General features: G+C 39.4%; 1 long non-coding RNA gene across 1 annotated transcript in view; it reads right to left on the reverse strand.

Moving 5' to 3' along the window:
* Positions 1-24,522, reverse strand: part of LOC146543706 (uncharacterized) — a 147,406-nt gene that overhangs the window by 111,649 nt on the left and 11,235 nt on the right. Inside the window, exons 2-3 of the long non-coding RNA XR_014885222.1 lie at positions 18,953-19,088; positions 13,619-13,819 (exon numbers count right to left, since the gene is read on the reverse strand). This is a non-coding gene — a long non-coding RNA (uncharacterized LOC146543706). The remainder of the gene's footprint in view (positions 1-13,618; positions 13,820-18,952; positions 19,089-24,522) is intronic.

A 24,522-nucleotide genomic window follows, 5' to 3' on the forward strand; every position in this document is an offset into this window, starting at 1 on the left:
GCCAGAAAAGAGTTGTTGAGGCTTGCTTTATCTGTGTGATATAGGAGCAAGAAGATGCACAGAAAATGGCCAAGATATGGGGGTCCAAACAGCTATCAGCTACTTTAAAAGCCTGTGACATCACAAAGGGGAACTGCCAGTCCTAAAAGAAAGCTCAGCAAAAACACAGAAAGAAGAAATTCCAACCCATCATTCAGTGAAGAAAAAAACCTTCTCTGAACACGTAGGGTAGCCCAACCACACCAAGTTCAGGCTTCTCCAGGTGGCACCACAGAAACATTTTGTCTCAGACTACACAGGGTAAGATTGTTTCTAAAAGATTTGTCCACACGAAAACAATCTGCCAGCTTTTCATGTAAGAAAATAGAAGGTAAATGCATATATTTGAGGAAAATTAGCCCACCTCTGTTTTAGTCCACCTCCCTGCAAACAAGATGTTTACAGACCCCTTTATCATAAAAGTCTTTAGGTAGAGAAACGGGCTTGCCAAATCTCCTATGTGTTTAGGTTCTTTGAGACAAGCTCAAGTCAGGACAAACAGGCACGACATTTTATTTTTTATATCCAGTGTTCAAAAGGAATTAAATGAGTGTGAAGGTTGTTGTTTTTTTTTAAACAGGCTAAGCTGATGGGGCAGCCAGGGCATCTCTGCACAGCCACTGACTGTAAAGGTTCAGCACTGCTGGCTATATCACAGAGCCAACGAGAGATCAGTGGAGGTTTTGGCACTTGTAAAAGTTTAATAAAATTTGGTTGTTACACTCACACAGGTTCTGTTGGAGACATTTAAGGTTTCCACATTCCCTGATGGGATGTACGTGAGCCAAATATTCAAGATTCCCCAGGATCAAGTCCGTGCTCTGCCAAAATTGAACAGGTCCCACAGCTTGTTTCCATCACTACAGCTATAAGAGCTACTCCAAAAGTAATGCTTCCCATTTTATGAAGTTGGCCCATGACATCAGAGGTGGGTGTTGGTGGTACAGCAGCAGAGGTTGGAGCTTCCCACCAATATTCCATTACGTTTTGCTGTCGTGTGACAGATGGAAGCAGAGGGGCAGTCTGAAGCAAAGGAGTGTTATTGAATTACTCCATGCAGGAAAAAAATGGCACCCACTGACATTCATTGTTATTTGCTGAATGTTTACAGAGATGACAGTGGATGTGAGTGCACAGAGGCAGTGAGTGATGCATTTCAGCACTGGTGATAGTGGGCCATCTCCACTGGTGCAGATTTTTACAAGTGCAGCATGCATGCTCTTGTTCATCGCTCAGGAAATGCATAGCTAGTTGTAGTGACTATGTTGAAAAATGGCCTTATATAACTGAGAAATTACTCTATCAAGTATTGTTATCAAGTACTATTATTAAACAAACTGGAAGCATTAATTTTGGAGAAATCCACGTACATAATGGCTCATGCAAACTGAAATGCAAGGGGGCAATATTTCGAGATAGTACAATACTATCTACTTTTGTCCCTTTGGTGGCATCCTATGGGCATCACCTGTACTAAAGACAAAACAGCACTGCTTTTCACAGGCCTTTGACATGTAAAATGCAAGCATCAACTTCACTTCCTTTATTTTGAACCAAGGCAGTGAGTCCTGGATTAAAAGCGCTTCCTCTTAGAGCTACCATAGTGCAGCACAGAGCCCAAAAAATTTTGGATAGCAGCTTAAGGCAGGAAGGGCAAAAGGTGGTGAACTGTCTGATCTCTAACCTGCACTCTATGCCCAAAAGTAGCATGGTCCACAGCACCAGTGGTTTTACCTCAAGAAGGGTTGTTGCTGAAGCCAACCACCACAACCCAGCACAAGTATGTGCATGGGTACTTCACTGCAGGCTCACCTCAACTAGGCAGAACGTGGACATTTTTACTCTGGTGACTAAACACACTGTATCCACTCACAAGAATACAGCTGCCAGAAGGAATAAAGCTCAGGACTTCCCTTCACAGCAACACAAAAATGAAATGAAGAAGAAATAAAAAATAACAATAGAAACTCACAAACAACAAAGTAACTTTTCAAGTCTGATCTAGTTCCCAGTAAAATAGAAGTCACTACACCTAAAAAAAAAAAAAAAAAAAAAACTTTGGATGAATAATAGCAGAATAAAAACCTTGGAACTGCAGACATTCTGGTCATATTTGCACAAACCCAAAAATCTCATTGGTATCCTCCAAGGCAGAATTTGTTCTTTCTCCATCAAATTCTTAGTTAAAATTCAGAAGCTATCAATAAGCCTTCCAGAGAAGATACAAATTTCTGTATGTGTCAAGAGTTGCCTCAATCATTTTTCTCCACCCACTACCCAGAGACCAAGCTCTCATTACACTGAAGAGAAGTAAAGCTGAAAGTTTCCAAAACATCAAGTAGGCTCTTTCTATATATTAGTGACTTTCACTCATCTAGCGTTTATAAAGCTGGATGTGAACAAACATGCATGCAATATATATAGCCAGAATAGATTCACTCATAGGATAGTCAAATAAAATGAATTTGATATTTCTGATTAGTGGCTACTGAAATTCTTTGATAACACTACAGAAAGGTTTGAAAATGGCCATGGAAAATATTTGTTCCTGTACAAAAAAAAATAAAATAAAATAAAAAGCCTTAATGTTGCACAAGAAAATCTCATTGAAGTTTTATCACACTTTGCCCTTGCTGAATAGTCTTGGCTTCAGCAGCTGCTACATGAAATGCAACTGTCACTACAGTGAATAAATAAGTAAGTGGTGCTATAATACAGCTGCCCCCCATAACAGCATTAGTATAAAGCCTTTAGTGGCAACCACCAGCCAAACCAGAAATGCATTCTGATTTTATAAAGATGTGCTTTCATGTCATGAAACATCTCAGTTCACATAGTATATGTACCAGAGCTTATCACTGATTTTTATCCTTCTTCAGAGAACAAAGAAAAGAGCAAGTACCTTGCCCACTGCTGATTCTGTTTTCTACCCCACAAGACACTTCTAACACAAAACATGAACGATTCAGATGCACTGCACCCCAGCAGATTTCTCCAGTACAGTAGAAAATGTTCCTGTCACATCACCCCCTTATCCAACACCACCACAAATCTTTCACCTTTACACATACTGTAGAACAAACACGGGTGCTGGGACAACACAGGTGAGTAAAGAGACAAGGCATAAAAATAAACAGTATTGTAACACACATTTGGGCAGCAGGAATGAAAACAGTTGCAGGCAAACCATTTTTATTATGGTTTTAAGTTGACTAGTTTGTACTTATTCTTGTTTAAGTATTTCTTTAATTCTTCTGCGGTGCGTCATTTAAATACAATTACAGTTTTTCAAGCCAAGTTGTCTCTTTGGTAGACAAGCTCTTTTCATAGAAATGAAAAATGAGTCTTTTATAATATAAGGTCACCCTCAGTGAACTTGCCCAGATAGAGATTAAAACATTAAAAAGGATCTGCACTGCATACTAGAGGAAAATAACATACATATAAAACAACAACAATCAGACAAGCAAGAACCAGGTCTTGCTATCTACCCATTCAGCACTTCTGAACACAAATCAATTTAGTCACCTGCAAGCTTGGCCATAACCTCCCTGCAGGAATTACAGCTCATGCATACAGCTCATTGCGAGCCCCAAAAAGTTTTGTTCACAAAGCTTAATCATATGGCAGAAAATATTATCAGCTTCATTATATATGCTAGCTCAAGTTATGAGATAACATCATATTTCTGGAAAGGTAAAGGAACTTGGATAGCATTTTGAATTCACTGGCAAGGTGACAGAAATAATTTAAAATGTTCAATTCAGCAGTTATTCTTGCTGTTATTCAAGATAGTCTCATAAACAATGAAAACCTAAGGCAGTTACGAAGGAAAGTTTACAGAAGTTGAGTATTAAAGAAACTAGTAGGACAATAGTATCTAATATGAAATTCAGATGAACCCAAAAGGGCTTCTTCCTGTCCCCACTGTAAGGATGTTGACAATAAATTCTTATTTATTTATTTTTGTCCTGACTTGCAGGTCAACACATTCAGGTTTTGGAAGACGAGTGGGAATAACAAGCAGCAGAGAGAAGTGCCAGAATGGCAGAAAGCCCTGCTCCCAGCCTGGATGGCTCTTGAAGTAGTCAACTAGTAGTTGTCAAGTTAAACATACCAGATGACTTTCTTTGTGAACATATAACTCTTCAATATTCTCAGTAGTTCGAAGTCATCACTATATCTAGAATATGGAAGTAACTGTGTTGTCTGAAAATAGCACTGTTCCTCTTTCTTTTTTCCACCCCTCTTCCCTTTGCAGCTCTGGTAGGTTTCTTAGAGAAAAAGAAATCTCATCTTAGAGTGGTATATGTCAACATACAACTTTCACAAGTGAACATCTACACTGTCTGTCACAAACAGAGAGCAACACTGGGCCCAAACTCACCATTCCCCTGAAGATAATTATAGATATGAAAAAAGAAAATCAAAAAGCTCTGCAATTCCTCTGTGGCACACTGAGCTTGTAAAACTAAACCTATTTTATTTCATCCTATTCAAATCCCTATAGTTCCAGTGAAATTTAATTACACCTTCACTTTGCATAATTAAACAGCCATTGCGTAGCATTCTAAAGCATGTAAAATGACTGACGAGCATAGCAGAAAAACTTTCAGAAGTAGTAGGTGGTTGAGGAGGCTACAGGTATGTCAAGACAAAGCTAACTTGCACAAAAGAAGAACCATTCTTGTTTGCCCAGCAAGATAAAGTAGATCTCCACATACACCATGTTTTATGCAGTTCACCTATTACTGATATTTTATCTACCCAATTCACAGTTAGCTTAACTGATTGCATCATGTAGAATAGATATATCTGAAGTCCTGCCAGTTATTACATGGGACTCGCTATCTCAGTGACAAAGAAGCTCCTGAAAGGTTTGACATTTAGTGAAGTGGTAGCAGTGGTACCATCAGCTAAATCCTTAGCACCAGTCCATATGTATGTATCTCAGTACTGTATCTCAGTATATGGACTGAGAACAAACATTTTTCCTCACACACATTGAACATAGATTATATGAAGCTCTCTGTTTCATTTTCTATGCCACGAAGGATAATATAAATCAAATTCACCATGTTTTGGTAAGTTTCTTCTTCCTTGCTTTTTCTATACCATGTCCATCATAGTGATATCCAAGTCAGCCTTCATTAATGCATTCCTCTGAAGAGAGGTGCTAACGAGCTGTGATATCTCGGAGAGTAGACCATGAAAAGCTTTGTCTGAATTTTTTTCCTTACTAGAAACCTAATATATTGTAAGCAGCTAGAACACAATTTTAACAGATTGTTTGAAGGAGTATCTCTCTTTGTTTTCTCTCTCATTCCCTTTTCAGAGAGATTTCCTTTGCTGATAGAACTATTTCTGAAACTAAAGAATACACCTTCCAAAATCCTTTCTTTAAGCAGCAAAGTAGGTGATAGGGGCCTTTTCAGTCACTGCCTTGAACGCTGAGTGTAATTAACAATGGCCTGCTTTGAGGATGTATTTTATGTTTCACATACTAGGTGAAGAGTAACATGTTTTTTTTACCTTTCTTCTCAATTATTCTACAGGAACTTTTGTGCACAAGGAACACTGCCATTTTATATGTAAAGTTACTCAGATGAAATGACCAAGGGTAACGTAAGTCAATTTAATTATAGCAACCATTATGCTTTTTTTTTTTTTTAATTCACTCTATTTTTTTTTTTAATCAAATCACAGCAGGTCATAACTGAAGAAAATATTCCTATGCACAATATGAAACTGTGAACGTTCTAGCAAGAAATAAGGAAAAATATTAGCTAAGACTTCCGAAAAATAACTCATGCTGAAACTCACGTGGTGAAACAGGTATTTTACATTATTTCACATTTGTAAGCATAAGAAACACAGATATATGGTATACATGAAACCTCTCAGGTAATCAGACAAAAATCAGAGCAGCTTTCTCCAGTCATAAGATGGACAGCTTTTCCATATCTTTCACAAAGTTTGGTGTATTTATTTATTTATTTATTTTACAGACTACTACCACATACCCTATGAAATATTTTTTCCTTAACTTCTATTGCTTGCTTTCCTAAAACACTCCTTAGCAAGGCTTAGTCAGTGGAGGCTGCACAGAGCACACAGACCTGATCACAATGTTTCAGTGATTTAACATCTGTAGACACACACATGCTGTTGACAGATGCGCATAGGGAAACTAAAGATTACAGCGCATATGTGAGTGGAATAGCTACACAGGAATGAAATCGACTGAGGAGGAGCAACCTTGGAAGTCCATCAGATTGCAGGATCTAAAAATAAGGTAGCTTTGGTTCATGAGAGACTCGAGGCAAATGGGAAAGGAAAAGGTTTGGGGCATGATAGGATGGAACCTGAAATCCCATACTATTAAAAAAAAAAAAAAGCATAAATCAGACCATCAGATTTGAACCACAGCATGGTACCAGAGACCACTTCTACTCTTACACTAAGCCAGGCCTCACTTTGGTAAGATACCACATACCAACATAGAACAAAGCAGAAATTCCTGGAAAGCCACCATCCAACAGAAATACAGAAACATAATCCTGAATTAGAAAAAAAAATTGTGACTTCCTTTTTATCAGAAAACCCAGCACAAGGAGCTGCAGCACTACACACATTTCAAACCTTCCCAGACCCACTCAGTAGAGCCTAAATAGTTCCCAGCACCTAGTACCGGCAGGTGGGCTGTGACCTGTGCCCTGAGGACACAGCTGCACCAGTTTAGCAGGTTTTTACATCAACCTGCCTCTTACCAGGCCTGGTGGGAGGCTGCAGTCTCTGCAGAAGGATTGGAGCAGAGTTCATAAGCTAGTGCCTTAGCTGCCTCACCTCGGGTCCTGCCACTTATGCAAATCTATCTTTTACATCTATTTCATCTCCACCAGTTCTCACTAGATGAGCTAAGGCACAAGCATACTCTTCTTCTATGTATACAGCAAGCAACCAGAGATGGTAATGTCTTAAACTGCTGCTGGAAAACTTGCTGCCACCATGGAGTCAAAAGTGTCGTAAACATGAAAAAATAGCATGGTTGAAGCAGTTTGGCACCAGCTTTTCCCACATTCATGTTTAATGTTATGTTCTCTGCTAGTGTGATATGCCACCAGGTACAGGGATGTGGTGGCCAGTCGTGTTTGGCAAACGATCTACTGCTGGGCATTCTCTGCCTTGTGCTGTAGGCAATACTGTCATCTACAGAGGTATTGGTCATGTGCATTCCTTTTACTGGAGCACAAAGCCAGCTTGTGCAGATGAAAAAAGAAAATGGGAGGAAATGCAGTTACCTGCCCTAACATTTTCAGACTAACTCTCAGAAACAAAGAATTCAACATAAAATGTCATAACTAGAAGAGCAGCAATAAGCACAAAGGATTTTAAAAACAGTCCTCTCTTACAAAAACACATTGATTTTCAATAAAGCCATTTGCACATTTGTTTCTGTGGACTCCAGGCTGACTTTCACCACTGATTTACAGACAAGATATCTCTATATAATACTATTAGTATTATTATTTTGTAAGTGTTAAAAAAAAAAATTAGGCTTTTTTTTCCTGCTTCTAACAGTGAGGAAAATAATATGAAAGCAAAAAAAGAAGAGAAGAATGACATTTGATTTGCTTTTCTTTCTGAGTAGAATTGCTTGGGAAGATGAAAGAAAACATAACCTTACCAGATAAGGAGGCATTTGTTTAGAAACAGCAACACAGATCATATTGGCTTTTCAAAAGAAGTGCTTCTAACAGACCCAGCACAGGAAATTAAGAATGGGCAGCTCCAGGAAAGTTTTTTATGATCTGCATTCTAGGTGAGTTTTGCACTACAAAACATCTACCTACTAGAAGGCTGCCATGCAAGAGCGAGAGGTCATGTGAAGAAATTAAGTACAACCAGCTGATGTAGGTCATCCTGGTGACAAGACTTTCTGATTCTGTAGAGCCTTAATTTGGATAACAAGCAGGATACTACAGAAGGAGCAATCAGTAAAAACATACTAATAAATACAGGGCAGGACAATTAAGAACACCAGCTTGTGATGCTGGATACTTCACACTCACACCTGGAAATAAAAAAGGAGAAAACCTTACAAAAAAACACTATGGCTATTTTTCATCCACACAAAGTACCTATGGGATCTGATTTCACTTTCCAAATAGATGTAACTACAGCTGCTTCACTCATGAACTGTCTCTCCTAACACCATTGATGAATAGCCCTACATTTATCACACAGGGACGCTGATCAGAAAGGAATCTGCCTTCTGCTCCAAATTTCAGTAGAAATGCCTGAAACCATGAAACACCAAAGACAACCGTGGATTCAGCTGGGAATCGTGACACTGTCGTTATGACTCCTAAGGAGTTTTCAGACCCTGTCGAAACAAAAAGCGGGCGCGTGTGCAGAATGGTTAACAGCAAGCAACAAAGGAGCTGAGTCCTCTTACATGGCCCTGACCCTGGCACAGGCCCATGCACATAGTTGGGTCATTTCTGTGTGGTCAGCTCTAGGGCCAGGAACCTGGTACGTTCCTAAAGCCTACATTTCATCCATTAGTATCACTATTTAATATTAAATATTTAGTGTCAATATTTAACAGGGATAAATGAGATGAGCCAGATAATTATAGACTTCTCAGCCTGACTTCAATCCAGGGAAAAATAATGAAGCTGCTGGTACAGGATGAGGCTAAAAAAAAGTGATGAAAGGTAGTGTAATGTCAAGCAACGTGGTTTTATGGAAAAGAAAAAAAGATCTCTTCAGGTAGTTGTTACCTTTCTTAAGGAAAAACAATTTTCACTGAGAAAGGCAATATCCTTAGCCTTACACAGGGTACTTGACTTGATAGTTCTAGTAAAGGAGTTTGAATGATACAGAGTCAACACTGGCAGTTTTAAATAAAAACAAAAAAAACTTTCCACACAGTACACAAGGCTCCAGCTAGCTAATTTAAGGAGAGGGAAGGAAGAGAATTCCCGCAGGAGATGCACAGAGAATGAAGGGCAGTGTCACAGGTTCTAGAAGTGCCCCACTGATGATCTTGCTTTTCCCGGTTCCCAGGCTATTCCCACATTTTGTCTCACCATTTTCAACAAGTAACCTTAAGTGTCCCTTTTCAGGACAGTATTGCAGCATATGCTAATTAAGTATAATCTGCCCTTAATTTGTAACTAAATATATGGTATTTCACACTGATTTCGGGGCTTGGGGATGACAGAATCAAGCATGTGCTTAAATCAAACTCAGAATCCTTCACTTCTTGGCTGAGCAACAACTGTCAAGAAAGGGAAGGGGAGCATATTTTTGTTATATGACCATATGCCCAAAGAGAGTAGGACTGAACCCAAAAATCATCAAATATGGTCCGGTATGCTGCCTGAGGGTAGCTTTCGAGTGGTGTCATCTTAGCCCAGATTCGAAGCAGTAGCTCTGAGCAGACAGGAACACGTAACCTTAATTTCTCCAAGAGCGGTCGCTGTATCCTTCTGTCACAGGGGGAAGCGGATTAGCTCCGGTTCAGACAGCCTGGCAATGTCCCATCCCTGCTTGTACAAAGTGAGCAATTCTTCAAGGCTTGTTTTGAAAGTGTTTTTTTTTAATGGTTAAATAACTACTTGTTTTTACATTGTTATCCACCATCATGTTGAACAGCCAGTGATAACTGAAAAAATTGGATGTGTTCAGTTGGGAAGTGAACCTGGAGAGTGAGTTATAAACACTCCACAGAAAAAGCATCCTCCAGAAAGCCAGCTTTAATACCTTCCAAACACATAGCTCAGGTGCACTGGCACTTCATGAAGAACCATTCTGACTGTCTTAATTAAGGAAATACAACTAAGCTACTGCATCCAGGTAAACAATTGTCAGTTCTGCTGAACAAAAATGGTAAAAGAATTATTCTCAGAAACTTGGAGATAGGGCAGTTTTACAAACTATTTACTTTCTCTCTGTTCATCGTGATTCTTGTGTGAGACCATGTTTTTGGTCTCTTCTGTACCAAAAGTCATTGAGCAAGAAAATGTAAGGCTGGAAATATCCAGTCATCAATCCATACTGGAGCTTCAGCTTAGGAGACACCTGATAAAAATTTTATTGGTTTTAGAAGCTGAAGTCTGATATCACCACATTCTCCTCTCTCCCTTCCCCTTCAAGGCACACCAGTAGGTCTCATCTATTTCAGAAGAAACTGTTTTTATCACAACAGCTGAAACTCTAGCAAAAATATCTAATTATGGAGGAGGAAACAACAGATTGCTCTAGGTTTTAGTGTTTGTGAGCAGAGAGCAATGCCTTGCGTTCTAATAAAAACAACGAAAGAATAATACCCTGCATTTTGCATATGGCAAATTTAAACAAATGAGCTGAAAATGTTTATAAACAGAAAGGCTAAAATCCACTGGAGCATGAGCAGAATTATCCAGTAAGGCAAAAACACCATTGAAAAAACATCTCTGATGGGCACGACAGTGTGTCTTGGAGACCCCCACCATGATAACTGCTTCATTCAGTGGGGAACAGGCCTGAGGACCCTCGTATTGAAATCCAGCTTCACAAAAAACAAAACCAAACACAATCAGTAGTAACAATCCAAAGACTACACAGGAACACCTGGCAAAAACAAAGCTAAGGGTTTGGATATTATATAAAAGTATAACCATTATTTTTTAGTATAATTGAAATACTTTCTAGAAGGATTTATATGTGCCTTCATGGAATCTTCTTCTGAGCCCCAGCAGGATGTTGAAAGACAAGGATTACACCAGCCTAATTTCACTAAGCCACTTTCATCTGTAGCAGAGGCAGTACAGGCTAACTCCAAGACCAGGAGGAGATGCAAAAGTTGTATGCATGTGAGGGTCCTGACTGGAAGGCTAATTCTGAATTAAACGCATCCTGCAAAGAAGGTTTAGGAGAAAATAAGACATGTGCTTTCTTTCATTTCCTTATGAGACATATTCAGCACAGTTCTAGATTTCATTGTTGACTTTTGTTTACGTGCATGTGTTTTCTCACTGATTATTATGGTTGGATTAATTACACTTCTTTAGCAGCTGGCTTTGTACCTTTAGCCTGTAAGATAACCAATAACTTTGAAAGAATAAATTTGCCACATACTTCTGGAACTTACATCCCCTGGCTGTGAAGCTGGGTCCTGACTGTACCTACCATGTCAAGGAGGCTTAAGATGGAGGGAGAAGGCTTGATCTTGAATACCAGTTAGTGAAACTGTTTTTGCACCACAGCAGGGACAAGCACTAGGAGGTCCCTGCCTGCAGCTGCCAGCCCATTACCTCTTGGTTAAGGTGATGCAAGGCCATGGCTGTTTTGCCACAGAAGGAAAACTGCTGCCCAAGGCAATGTCCTTTTTGTCTGCACTGAGCTTGACACAGCCACACATGCATGCACAAAACTACAAGAGCAGCCAGGCCCCATAGACTCTGGCCACACAGGGCTCTGCATGGCTGTGATCCCATAGAGGCCCTGGCTGTTTCAGGGGTACAGAGTGAGCCTTGACTTTGGGTCAATGTGCAGTGCCTAGCCCCATAGATGAGCTATTCCCCTCCACACACGCACACCATCTGAGTAGATTCGAATATTCAAGCAACTAGCGCAGAGCTCCACCAACCTGCAGCAATGTGGCTATGTGAGCACAGATCACCTGCTCTCAGGAGCACTCTGACAAGTATACATGAACTGCAATTGCCCCTATGAACTCTAGTGCAGCATAAGAAGTAAGCCGAGGTGGTTTGCCCAGCCAGCAAACTCTGGTGCTGCTGGTGACCTTGCTGGGAACCTCGTCCTGCGCACACAGGGCCCTGGGGAGAGGCCTTTGTCCCCTCGCCTTCTGACCTGAACCTCTCACGTCCCACCTCCTGGGGCACCGTAGAGAAGCCTGGCCAGATGTTTCAATTTCCTCGTGTTCACAATTCTGATTGCATTAGACGAGACAGGATTTCTCCACTGGCACTACCCAGGGGTAATGTGAAATGAGTTATGAACATTATCCACTCTGCAGTGTATATATCTGATGCTGAGAAAGCCTTAATAAGGTCAAGTGGAATTTCATGCTTGAAGAATCTCATATGCTTGGACATGACCCAGCTTTGGAAAATGAGTTGGTTGTATTTCCGTACAAATGCTTTGGAGATGCTGTTCCTGGTAGAACACGGCTGCCGGCTGAGGCAGCCTGGCATCGTCTGTCCGGACAGGGACTCTGTCATTTCAGCTAGAGGCTGTTTGCTGCATTAAAGGGCTCCTATTCTTTTTAAAAGAGTGGCTTTAGCAGTGTTTGTTACTGTTTATAGATAACCTGAATTACATAGGAAAGAAAAAAGCCTAGCTTTTGTGCTACTGGTAACCATGACTCAGTTTTTCACATGATCTCAGCATTTCAGATACTCAACAGAGAACACAGGACACACATCCCTTTCTTAAACAAACACTGAAGGTTTTGCTAAGATCCTGTAAATCATCCAACGAGTAACAGAATCACAGATATCTTGCTCCCATGAGCACCTGCTCCCACAGTGAGTGCCTGCCACAGCTCTGGTACCCGGAATGGTTTAGCACAGGGCTGCCCTCGCTCACGTACTGAGACATGTAAGGACACATAAGATGACTCTGAAACCTCCAACCTCAGCCAAAGCAGACTGACACTGACTGAGCCCAAGAGGTCCAGGACTGTCAAGGATGGGGCAGAGGGAGCGCAGGTGGACAGAAAGAGTCCTCACACAATGTCTAATTTCGTTGAAAAATTAGGCTAAAAATCATTAGATAATTAAGATGATCATTTTTGCAGTCAAAACACGATATGTTTGTATTGACTGATGTATACATGATCAATAATAGTATTCAGCATGGCTGTGGTGCTTTTCACATGCAGCATGCACTGGTTTATTTAACCACTGACCAAGCAGTGCTGAGAGTAAAATTCTGATGCCTGCAGGGTTTTTGCATAACTACAAAGGAGACTTGCCTGACAAAAACACAGTCGGGAGGAGTTGACAGTGCACAATTATCACTAAATAATGGGTAATTGACTTAAGATAAATTATTTTTATTTCCTTTTAACCACAATAGCTCACCCAGTATACACTCCCTAGCTTTGTGCTAAAGATTTGATCCAAGCCAGCTCAACTTGCTATGCTTATTATTAACTTTGCTTTGTATAAATTTGTGGGTTTAATAACAGAGGAGTTTGGGGAGCAGACTGTCCAGCAAGCCCTGCACTGCTGACAGGCCAGCTGCCACAGGCTGCAAAGCAAGTACAAGAAACCCTTCGTAGGCTTTTAGGGAATAGTAGGTTCAGAGAGAAAGCCCTAATTAGTTAGAAGATGGCTTGTACCCTGAAGCACAGGAGACATTCTAAGGTAATTAAATATAAAGAAAATTAGCATGTAGTTCATGAACCACACAAGCAGGACGAAACAGTGCCTGGTAGCACTGAAGCGAACTATTCTGGTCGCACAAAAATTAATACTTCTCTTATTAATGTGATCTTTCTCTTAGCCTCAATTTAAGGCTGCAAGAATAGGAGAAGTAAGGAGGAGAATTCAAGAGCACTCACCCTAGACACCAAGATTCACCAGCAACAAATGCGGCCTGGGAGGGGAGCGGACACAGCAATTGCTACTCAGCCCTGAGCAGGTGTCTACGGCTGGATGTGGGGTTGGTCGTTGCTCCTGCCTCTGCCAAAACCCCTGGCAAACGCTCTGGTGTGCCATATGGTCTCCACTTTGAAGAAGGTAAAAAGGACTCCAGACAGCAGCTGAAGTTACTCAGGGAAAAAAAAAAAAAAAAAAAGAACACATTATGAATAACAGCACCATCTAGGAAACATGCTGAGCAGTTTGGATGGGTGCAGGAAGGGGCAAGGAAAAATGTAGTGAAACACAGTTGAAATGTGAATTTCTAGTAATGTCTTGCACATAAGTTAGGATAAAGAGACTTAGAAAGAAATAAAGACATGCAGAAGCTTGACAAGCAAGTTAAAAGGCAGCTGAAAGGATGAGAGAGAAGTAAAATGATCTCAACAGTACAACACAAGAGTTAACATGTGTGATACAGATCATGAGAAAAAAGGTGGCATCACAATTGCAAAATCACATCGTTCCCCCTAAACTATGCATGAGAGAAATCATTGCATATTAAAAAGAAATACAGAATAAATTCAAAACTGTATTAAAGACCAGCAATGAGCATCAGGATGTTGGGTTTTCCCGAGCTATATTACATTATGCAAGAATGGGAGGTTTATTTGTAAGTTTTTCTAGATTTCCTTTATGCCCTCTAAGATGAAGTCATCTTTCCTTATGGGCTAAAATGTCTCAGCAGAAAAGCCCCTGCACAAATCCTCCTTTCTTTTTCCTACCAGGAACTGCAAGTACTTGCACTTCATGCTATGATATCCATCCTACTTTTATACTTCAGTGTGCACAGTTATCTCTCTCTGCCCATAAAACATTCTAATCCTCATCTCTGTTGAGAATGCTTCCTAATTTCTATCATTGCATCCGTCCAATAACATTGATTATTTTCAGCCCTGCTATTATTTTTCAAACTGTAAATCAGTTCACTGTTGAGACTCGACATGAGGTACAGTCTCCTGCAGTCGCCTCTCCTGTTTCTCACTGCAATTAATTTTTTATGTTAGAATTCCTTAGCATTGGTCACAGACCTCATATTTAGTTTCAGACTCTTCATCCACATGAGCATCTCTCTCACACTTTGACTCCATAAGGAATGGCCTCAGTGTCTCTGATGAGCCTCACAGCCTGGGGAGAATGAGCTTTGCTGGGTGACTATTCTATATCTCAGAGACTGAATTCCTATTTCCTACCCAGCCATAATTTATAAACAGAGTGACAAAACCAGGGGAGCATTGTGGAGGCAGATCTACGTGATTACCTCCCAAGGTCTGGCAGACAGGCTGTTCTCCTGCTCCTGTTATCTGATACAGAAAAAGAGCACACTCAGTTAATCCCTGCTGGCAGCTACCATTTCAGTTTCTGGGTCTGGTGGCAACACAAGGCATCTAATGCCCCTCTAAATGCCTAGGAGGTTTGTGTGAAAAGAAATATGGGCATCTAACTGGAAAAAAAAGTAATACAGAAGTATAAATCTGAAGTTAAATTAGGAAAGACCTTCTCACACAGCACTGCAGGCAAAGAAAAAGTAAATGTGTGTACAAATGGTGACAAGTTGCATGTTTACAGCCACTCATCTTTGAGTAGTCTAGCTTTTCTTCAATAAATATGCACAACATTTTATGTACGCCAATGCAGTCAATACAAGGTGATCAATAACACTGTTTAAACAGTAGATAGCAAACCTGAATGAGTAATTTTTTTCAGAAGTTTATCAAACCATGGACACAAAAGCCACCAGTATTGTCTTAAAAAGATATACATAGCTTTGTGTAAATTAGGAATGACATTGCAAAGGCACATGTAAGCTAGAACCCACCTCGGGCAATTAAAGAAGACCTTTATTCAGATGACCTGTGCTGCTGGGTCTGGCACCTCAGGGTACAGCTGCTCAGCGCCTCTCTGTGGGTCACAGCCCAGGCTGAGCACCATCACCAAGCTCTTTCTGGGCAGGGCGGAGTGCCGCTTCTACTTCCCTCCTAACCCAAAAAACAGTTTATAGCAGTTTACATTTCCAAGGCTATCATAGCAAGGAAAAGTGCCAGAATGTTAGTGTTTTTTAAATGAAAGCCTACTTTACATGTTTAGCTTCTCCAAATAAATGCAGCCTACATTGTGTTTTGAGAGGCCTAAAGTCTAGCTCTGTGCAAGTGAGAAAAAAACTCCGGGCCTAAATCTTCTTGAAATACATGCTGAATGTCTGTGATTAGCGGTGGAAATGTGCCATAACATGCGTCAATCTAAATTTGGAAGCAAAATGTCCAACCGAATGGCATATTGCTAATTTTTTCTCCTTCTCTGTGATTCTATGCAAATCCTGTCATTTCCCCCATCCTGGAGTTGTCTGCAGCCATCAAAAATGCTGACTTCTGTGTATTTAGTATTCTTGTGAGCTTGACAAGAGCCAGCACTTCTGATCAGTGCCACTGCTGCTGAGGGAGAACTTGGCAAATATTATAGGCTACAGGAGTTTGCACCTCTCTTTTCTTCCCCTTCTTCCTTTCACTGTCCCTGTAAAATGTCCCAAAATTGTTTGCTCTTTCTGCCATATTCCATTAACCTAATTAGCCACAGGAAACAAAGAAATCAAGACAGTTCTTAATACACCAGATTTTCAGATAGGCTTGCTGCAGTTTTATCTGCATGCAACAAGATGCTATAAGAGAAAAAAAAATCACTTTAGATAAATTAATCTCTGAGAGTCAGAAACAAGAAACAGAGTTAAAGTGTGATTTTAAAAATCCTTATTAGTGTTTGCATCAACTTTGTTTTTTTAGAGGAAAAAAAAAGCATTTTCAATGTTAAGCATTCAAGATTTAAAATTTTAGCACGATGCTTGTACATACTGACATAACAGAGATACCAAAACATTAACATCTTGGATTCTGTTGTAGTTGCTGTTAGTTTTTTGTTTGCTTCTAAGTTGCTGACCGTCACTTTTTTAACATGTGTTTGTCTGGTTCATCAAGTTTAACAATTGCAGTGTGTCTCCGGACTGTAGGGCTAATATAATTAAATCCTATTAACACATCAGAAATAAAATCCTTTAATAGGCACATGAGGCTTTGAGAGGCAGCTCATTCCTGAGCAGATTTAATATCCTTAAATTAAGCAAGTGTGAATGGGAGGATGAATCTTATTAAAAACTTAAATCTGATTATATTTGAAAATTATTGGTTTCTTAATGTAATAAATTATCCAATACAGACTAGAACAAATAATATATCCTAGCTTCACATAACTCCAGTCTATAACAAGTGACAAACGAAATTAAGAATGACTGTGGGGCAAAAAGGAAGGTCTTTTTATAAAAGTCATTTTGCATAATGAAATACTTAAATCATTTTAACAAACACTGGAGGAGGGGATAGAAGATATATGTGCAGATGAGGGCATTAGAACAGGACTCATTTTTCCTCTTCAAAAACTGAATACGAAGATAGTAGGATTGTTGGTTTTTTTCCTCTAAAAATGCCATTCTGACGAATTTGTTGTAAATTTTGAAAAGAAAAGCTGAAGCTTATGTTGGTGGGAGCTGATTCCTTTTCCAGAAGGCTAATGCAAATGTAAACCATCTGCCACACATTCTGCTGATAAAGCTGTACTTCCGAACAATGGACCAACAGCACTGGAATACTAAAACATTAGCTCAACATTAGGAAAAAGTTTTGAGAGAGATTATAACTTCCAGAAAATGTAGGAAAACATAGGTATTTTTACTGTTCTTTCACCTGAAGAGGAATTAGGTAGTTGTGTGCATAAACATATATATCATATATATTTGAAAATAATGCCCCCTATTTCCATGGAAACTACAACAGTTACAAAGACCACAATAACACTATTAGATAAAGCAAATTCTCAGATATGAAACACTATTTCTCAGCATAGTCACCACCGTTAGCTGTGCATTTTCTTCAGTAATGAACCAGAGGCTGCATAAAGCACTCATAAAAATCTACACCAGCGGACATGACTCATTGTCATTGTCACCACTGCTAAAATGCACCATCCACAACCATCCACTGTGCTCATATCTACTGATTGTTTTCCAGAAACATTCAGCAAGTGGTGATGAACGTCAGTGGGTGTCAGTGGGGCATGAATTCAATTCCGAACAGCAACACACCTTTGCTTCATATGTACTTCCACGTCAGACACCATTTTGTCAGACTGCCCCTTTGCTGCCATCTGTCACATGGCAACAAAATGTAGTGGAATACTGGTGGGAAGGTTCAGCCTCTACTGCCATAGCACCAACACCTGCCTCTGACATCATGGGCCAACAGCATAAAATAGGAGGCATTACTTTCAGAGCAGCCCTCGTTTGTATATACGCACAGACACTTTCTTACGTAGCATGTACAGAGCATAAATCATGAACACTGAGTAAGAGGTAATAAGGGTGACAACAGGATCCTCTGGTAATGTGTACAGTACAAGTAAACAAAGAGTTCAAAGCTCATAAATACCATGGCTACTTTAAATGAAGACTGGAGTCCTTGAAGGGTGAATCTCTTCCTTCTAACACTGGGTAATTGCAAAGTGTCGGCAAGCATTAGCCAAACAAGCACTAATGTGACTAGCAATAGTCTTTTCAGAAGCAATACTAATTATCAGGACAGTGGGTAACATCCAAACACTAAAGAATCTAAAGGAACGTCCCAATGGATTTCTAATCCAGACCTATGTGACATATCTGTGAGAGCAAGAACTGGGAACCAGAAAGCTTTACTTCTAAATCAGGTTAACAAAATCATTTTCTATAAGTGCATGCAAGCAAAAATAGTTAATCTGAGGAGAATACCACAAAGATATCTTTATGGATACACTTAAATGTACACAACTGATTAAATATCAAGCAAAGAATGGTCTGTTATACTATTTTGACGACAGTAGACACCAGGGTACCAACCTCCAGTGAAAGAGCTTATGGTGTAACTAATGTGTAGTGCAGCAGCTTAAAACTGTTCCACAATTTCACTGCTAAGCAATATTCTTGAGTGCATTCTAGGCATGTATACATTACTAAGTATGTATGCATCGTAACAACAGTTCTGGAGATAATGTAATGTGACCTTAAAATGCTAATGATCTAACCAGAAAACTTCCATAGCCACAAGTTCCCTAACTGTATTAATTATTCGGGCATCAAGGTGAGGATGAGAAGATAAATGATGTAATCACAAGTTAAAATTTCTCTAAAATGCCATTAATGCAAGAAAAAAAATATATATTATTATTATTTTCCTTACCTGCCTACTAGAGCTGATGATGTTTCAAGCTGTAAGCAGGGACCAGTAAAAGGAGTCCTCAATATCCCCAGTCTCAGAGATATTTACATAATTCTACAAGTCCACCTACACATACACTTCTATAATTTGAATGTCTCTGCGGGGAAAAAAAAAAAAAAAGTCATTTAATTGCAGAAAAACATGCACAATTATGACTTCTTTAATAGTAGTTGTCTTGCATTTACTAAAATGTCAGCTTAAAAATCACTATTAGTCTTTCTGCAATTACTGCCTCAAGTTGTGTGTTTGTTTTACATTACCAGTAATTTTCTCCCTCTTTCTTTTTTTAAGTAAAATAACTTATACATGTGTGTTTAGTACACAAAATTGGTTACTCTAGAATAAGTAAATTAATTCTTCCCCCACCTTTAGTTGCTAGTACTCATTTATCTTTAAATCTGGAGGGGGAATGGGGGAAGAAAAAAAAGCAAGAGTTCTGGTTGTTTCTTAGATGGATGACAGATTTTGTTCTAATTAATCTAGAGCACTGTGTATAGAAAAGACTGCAAAAGCAAACATGTCTATTAACAAAAAGCAGTGATTACTGCTTGGCACTTAGCCAGTAACTCTACATAAGCAAAGAATTGATGCCTGCAACTGTCTCAGTGCCATATGGGTTCTGCTGTAGCAATGAATTGGATCCAACGCAAGGTTAAGATGTGTCAAATTTAACTGGGGTTTAATTGATACTGGTAAAGAGGCTCTAAATAAAGAAACAGTGTGTGTGCTATTAGAAACGGGATGCATGTCAGCCTACATCCCCCAGCTTGCTGGCAACAAAACTGTGTTGAGATGTCCAAATGAGTTTCCAAACTCCTTTTTTTCACAAATGAAAGAAAAGAAAGAGACAGAGACAACAAAAACTCTAGGTTAACAAGCTTACTAGCGCTTAATTGGAAAGACAGACCACTGATCAGGTGTATAGTGCTACAGTCTTCATGTATTTCGCATTTTCACATCCTAAGTCTCTTTCCGCAGTGAAGTTGGTCATTTTGCCCAACAGAAAATCCAAGCTAGCGTCTCCATTCACTTATGAAAATATCCCTAAATTACAGGAGAGAGAGAAGTTTGCACGGCTCAGTATTCAAGAGCCATGAAAGGTAACTTACCTTCAAGAAATATTATCTTTTCTTAAACAGCAACAACACAGTCTATAATCCCTGAAAAGCCTCAGAAGTTTTTCATTCTGTGAGACTGTTATTTCTGTTCTACTGACAGCTCTGTTGCAATAAGCATTTTACGCAAAGTGACATGTACTTGGAGTGTGAAGCTCTAAACTGTCCATTGGGGTTGGATAAGAGCCTGGCCTGAGAACCTGGGGCTACAGGGATTTATTCTGATCCTTTTGTATTTGGAGTAAAACAGCAATGAATAGCAGGTCAAAAGTATTCATCTCTGCACCCAGTGGCTCTCCTCTCCTGTTCAAATGCAAACCATTTCAGGTTTGAGCTTCTGGAAGGGCTATAATGACTAATGCTGATGCTCAAAATGCCAGCCTCCATCTGTGGGTCTTAGGTGATGAAACTGAGACAATAAAGAGTAAAGCAACTAAGTAAGAGGATTGTTTTGCAGCTCGCCATTGAACTACCTTCCTCTCATTTCCCTTCCTTGGCAAGGAAGAATATGGCAATAGGAATAGCACTCCCAAATTTACCCCCAGATACATTCAGCACCCCACTAGTCCAGAGCAACCTGCTGCAGCTGGCCCAGTGTTGATAAGGGGCTGGGCTGGAGGGTCCCTGGCCGTCCCTTCCAGTTTCAGTGGGTCTTTGATTTGGTGATTCTGTAAATCAGCATGCTTTAAACACCAAGTCTGATCTTACCTTTCATGATACAAAAAAAAAAAAAAAAAAAAACTGATTAAAAAAAACTGGTAAGTTAAAATATGAAATTGAGGTATTTTTAAGACTCCCCATCTTCCACATGTTACATTTCTGAAGATATACTGCTTTCATTCTAACTGTTCCTCATGCTCAAGTGGCAGCAGCCCATAAATATCTCTAGCTACCTTTCCTTAAAACTGCTTTGATTTACTTCCTTCAAAAAGAAAAAAGAAAGAAACCACCCACGCTGAGCCCATGCTGAACCTCTGCTGGCTCAACTATGTCCATCTTTAAAATATTTTGGTGGTTTGTTTGTTGTTTTTTTTTTTTAATGAGGCCACCTTTCACTTCATATTTGAGCAATCCCTGGCATAGTGAGATCCAAGTTGAAAGCCAGAACTTCTAAGCATTTCCCTACCCATACTGCAATGGTATGACACTTCATTCTAACAACAGCCTTGAATCTCTTCAACACTACCTTCCATCTGCCTCCCAGACCAGTATATTTTGAATTAATGTTTAAGACCAATTTCACATCTATACATCAAATGGTATCTAGCCTTTATTTGATGCCATATAGACTTTTTCCTCAACATTAAATTTGTGCAATATTCTATAGCTATTCAGACTGGTTTTTATTATAATGTTTTATTGCTCGACTAACATTTTTTATAATCATTTTGATGCAATTTTGGTACATTTCACCAGCAGTGGAAAATGTTTTCTAGTGATTGTAATGATTTCTTTTCACTTGGCTTTGCTGGCAGTGTTCTAATCCCATAGGTAGCTTTTTGCATTGTCTTTAACCCTGCAGGGAGTAATGACTGTGTGACATATTCTGCAAAGGAACCATTTACAGTAAAAGGACATTGCTGCATTACTTATGTTAAGGAACAAAGACAAAAAACAAGACAGGGAAATAGAGTAAAACCAACTGTATCTATATAGCTAATGTTTGATATTTGTCAGAAAGACATAACAGAGTTGTTGTTCTCTCCATGCAGACAGTGTAATCAATACAATTCTACAAATAAACATATGACAAAGAAAAAAAAGTTGTTTGTGGCTTATTAATGTTCAGTAATATTATGTGCTCTATATATTTCAAGCAAAATATAAACCCTAGTCTCTCTTTGCAAGAAACACAATGAAAAAAATATTTACTAGTGTATCTTTAATGCCCCACTTACTATCTTGTCTGAAAAGTAGGAGCTTGATTTTCTTCCTCTGTCCTTTCAGACGATGTGTGTGTCTGAGAGACAAGATTGCCATGTTACTGCCAATTCTCTAATACACAGACTTGTACGTGGGAAATCAGTATGGAACACTGCACTCGCATCTCCAGTAACTTTTTACAGCCTTTAAATTGCCCGTCTTCTGACTACATTTCTTCAAACAATATTGCCATCTGACTGATATCAATCAAATGTATTGCCCTTTGATGTCAGAACTCACAGAGTCATCCCACTTGACTGAATTTTGATTACCTCTATATTCAGAAAAGTAATGTGTTGTTCTTCCAAAAAAAAAAAAAGCATAGCCACTGTGCGTATTTAATAAAAGGAATATTGACTCCTGTATTAAGAAAAAAATGCCAAAAACATGAACTTTGAGAATACCAACTTTCAAATTGCATTTTGCTTCCTGAGTGGAAGTAAATTTTTTATAGCATAGTAGGGAATGAATAATAAACATTTAGAGATTTAACCTCTAATACCAGGTGGTCATCTGTTGTGGCCCAGATTTTGCACATCCTTCCAGCCCTGCAGTACCATTATAGAAGGGGACGTATCCTTTTGTGGTGTCCAATTATTCTTCATATGCATCATAGCAGGAGAGATGCTAGCATCCTTTTTTCTTTTAATCGGTTGTATGTTGAAGCAAGATTCAAAGATAGAAGCCTCTGCTCAACAGGGAATAATTCAGAGATCAAATTTCCTATTGTTTAAGTCAGTTGCAAAATCCTACAGAATCAGAGTCACAAAGGAAGGGAGCCCAACTACAGGCGTCAAAAGCAATGATTATAACTGCTGCATTCAAGTCAGCCCATGTGGAAATGAAGGGACTGGATAACTTACAATGACTCATTGCTAAGAAATGGTCTATGAAACTATGCTGAAAACTAATCATAAACTGAAGCTTCTCAGATGCTAGGAGTTTGGGTTTTTTCCATTTATGTTTTTCTTATGCTCTACTTTAACCCCTGCAGTATTTTCTTTCTGTGTTCTCTTTGCTTCACTGAATGCATACTCTTCCCTCCAAAAAAAAAAAAAAAAAAAAAAGCAATTGCAAAAATCAAATTCCTTGCTACCACCTCCATCCTGCACCCCGCACTTTATGCAGACCCTGCAGGTGCTCTGACTTCAGTTCTCACCTTTCAGCTTCAATAGGAATCCATTATTTGAGAAAAAAATTCTTCTCTCCCAGATGACGTGCTTTGCCTATCATACAAGGAATGGATCTACCACCCTCACAAGAACCCCTCACCTCTTCAGATACCACCTGCAAGTGTCAGCAGCAATCCCCAAAAGAGCAATCTCCACTGAAGAGAGCTCATCTGTTCCTCAGATACGCACAACATGAGGCTAGAAACTTCACTGCATCCTTAAATGATTAAAGTGCTGAGGAGATGGGAGAGATTTCAGCCATAAAGAGAAGGCAACCCAAGTCTCCATCGTGTGGAAATGGTTCCCAAACCTGCAGATAACAGAACTTAAAAGTTTCATTTTGAAAGACTCTATCTAAAGCATAAACCTGAAATTCAAATATTTCTAGAGGACAATGATAGACTGATTATAATAAGAACCTCTGTTTTTGAAAATCATTCCTGTTAAACATTTGTGAAGCCGAGAGGCAAGGTGAGATGTGTACAAAAGGCCTCTCCTCACGATCTGTGATGACAGGTTTCTGAGAGATCAGAAGCTGTGTGTGGTGTCAATATTCTCCTGCTGAACGGTGCAGTGCCTCCAGTCTGAACTGCTCAGTCTGGCTGCTCAAAAAAAACGCTACAGACAAGAAACCCGATAGCCAGCAAGTGGCTCACACATTAACACCACTCAGAGTTGCACTGTCCCTCTGATTCCCATATTTTTTCCATAAATACACCGCTCAACACACATCAGATCATCCAGAGTTACTGTATGCAATATTTCTTTTTTTCTTTATTTTTTCCCACCTCTACTCCCTCAAACATAGATAGGGTAGGATTCTCAATAAGAGTCAACTAGAAATCAAATTGAAGTTACTAATTAATTGCAATAGGAACAAAGTTACACAATTCCTAAGGACTTTTGAAGATGTCACCCTTACAAAATAATCAAGGAAGCTTTTGAAATCAAACAACTGGTTGGAAAAGAAGAAGAAAACAGAAGCAGCTTCTCTAGCTTTCTCTTGGCCTCTTAAGTAATTGAGTGGGTACTAACATTCTCAATTTGGCTATAAGTACACGTGTGTTACTATATCCACTCTAACCTCTTAGGCCCCCTAAATTACCACTTTCTGTTGTATGTATTTCTGCTGAAAGTGTTGACTGTCTTTTGCTCATGTCCCTCATGAAAATTCTAGTCTTTTGCAATGCTTAGCTTTTGCTGCACTCTCACTCCATCATTGTTGCCAATACATAAAGTTCCTTGGCACATCAGGGCAGACAAACTGTTTCTCTGGATGGCTCATTTTTCCAGAAATGACATGTGTCACAAAGCACCTCAA

The sequence above is a fragment of the Meleagris gallopavo genome, chromosome 10 (genome assembly GCF_905368555.1).
Source record: "Meleagris gallopavo chromosome 10, MGAL_WU_HG_1.1, whole genome shotgun sequence".
Taxonomy (NCBI): Eukaryota; Metazoa; Chordata; class Aves; order Galliformes; family Phasianidae; genus Meleagris; species Meleagris gallopavo.